The following is a 2,407-nucleotide window of genomic DNA, read 5'->3' as shown; positions in this document are numbered from 1 at the left end:
TACCTACTAATTTGTCCATTTGGAAATACTGCAGTTATTATCGTTATTTGGATATAATTTGTCATCGAAAGTTAGAAATATGAATACAATTTTATGTTATAGGTTTTCATCAAAATTTCCCTTGCGGGCTTACGGTAGATTATAATATAATACCTATATTAAAAACATAATTTTAATTGAGTAATAGGAATAATAACGAACGTTTTGAATAAAATATATTTACGATATAAGTATTTGAATTAATATTAATTAATTAAGTAGGTCTTATCAGTTTACATTCAGTAGTATTTGTTTTTGTTCATTTTATTTTCTGTTCAAATATTTTCTAGGATTTTTATATTCTGGTTGTTTTCAATTCTGTAATATTATTTTCTGTAATTAAACATTCGACAAATCTACGACGTACATTATATTTAACTGGAGAGAAGATGCCACCATGCGGGATTCTTGGACTAATATTTACTATGCCCAAAAAATAAGAACCGAATCTGACTTGAAAGTGACGTTTGGAAAGATATGATTTGATTGTCAAGAATTAAGAAACACGTGGGGAAGAAAAAGTTTTAGTTTGTATAGCACTCAAGTGCCATTGTCATATGCCCAAACGCCCGCGTGAAATATCAAAGAACACGCAAGAACAATATTTTTTGCTATTCAAAAGTATAGGATATTGACTGGACATTCAATGGAGTTTGCGCATTATGGAATGAATGGTAAGACATCTAAAACGGGTATTTGGTGGAATGTTACTGGAAGCTCGCTTCATAGGAGCTGGGAGAATTATTTTTAGAATTAACTTCTCAAGAATTTTGGAAGAGTGGCTTTAGGTCGGTAAACGGAAGGAATATTAGGAGGCTCATTTAGTTTTGGAACTTTAAATGATTGATGAGAATTTCCAAAGAAGTGGGAAGTACGCCTGCGGTCTTAGAGACGAAAGTACCATTTTAATATCATTATAAGTAAAGCAATAATTGCTCTTTTCGGAAGCCGTCTACAGACTTCTGCATAATATGAGATAATCTTACTTAATAAATACATAGTTATAACTACTTACCACCGTATTACCTTAAACAAACTAAATTATGGCTAAAGTTATTTTCGATATATCAATTAAACTACCTGTAGTGATTTGGTAATTGGGGGGTACATTAACCACAGGGTTCCACTACTTATAACGTGACGTATGAAATTTAATTATATGTATGTTCAACTTAATTGTAGCCTGTGGGTAACGTGTTACCCACATTTTTTACTTATACAGTTATACTGCTAGATATTAAATAATATACGGAATACGACACGGTGTAATGAAAACCAGGTTTTTATGAAAATACCGTGTCTAAGTATAATTATTAAGAATACCACGTAATCATCGGGTAGGGAACTTGAAATACTTATATATATAAGTTCAAAAATTGTATAATATGTCAGTGTCATCTAACGCGTTGATAAGTATAAGTTCAAAATGCTAGCGGTAGATCACGCTACCGTTATCGTCCGGACTCGTCGTTGGTCGAATACAATAATAATTTATAATATTGTATTGTTATTATAACACACCAAGACACACGAGTCACGACCACCGACTGTACAGGGGCCGCATAACAGTTGCGTAGGTGCATTTGGTTAAAATACTGTGGATTGGTGGTGAATGGTGACCCAGATAAACAATAATAATATTATATTATACTATTCTTAACGATATACTTTATATTCATAAATCATAACAAACCTTGAATTATTCAATAAATTCCTACATTTTATATTGAATAGGTAGGTACCACCTGATATATAGAGAAAGAAAACATAGGTACCTAGGCATTCCAGCTATCCTGAATGCAGGGTTGGAGAGCGTTTTAAAGTTTTGAACAAACTGTTTTAATCGTGTGTTTAAACCCTTTAAACAAGTGGTTTTGTTTGAAACATAGTACACACGAATCTTTAAAACAATATTTCATATTTGAATACAAAAAAAACATAAAATTGTTAGCTATCATCAATTCGGCCATGAAATGTAAATGCGCGTAGAATATTACCAGTACCATTACATTTATAATTAGGTAACCAAAATCAATTAATTGTAGAATCAACACTTAAATTTATGTAATCAAATGTCTAAGCAATATTCAAGTTTGAATCACAATAACAATATTTTTAAATTGTATTAATCTTATTAGTTATTAGTTTATTACTAATTATTTTTAGTCATATGTAGGTTTTAGTTATTAATTGAAAGTTAAGTTTAAGACTTAAGTGGTTGGTTCTGATTATGTAAAACAAATATATGATCATTTTATATGAGATTTATATATTTATTAAAGTGTTTACATTTTATTTATATGTACCTATTTAAGTTTCAAACGGGCCAGGCCAAATTGCATACATTATATTATAATAATAACAATCG

The sequence above is a fragment of the Acyrthosiphon pisum genome, chromosome A3 (assembly GCF_005508785.2).
Source record: "Acyrthosiphon pisum isolate AL4f chromosome A3, pea_aphid_22Mar2018_4r6ur, whole genome shotgun sequence".
In the NCBI taxonomy this organism is placed as follows: Eukaryota; Metazoa; Arthropoda; class Insecta; order Hemiptera; family Aphididae; genus Acyrthosiphon; species Acyrthosiphon pisum.
The sequence above is the reverse complement of the archived record's forward strand: the minus strand, read 5'-3'. Positions refer to the sequence as shown.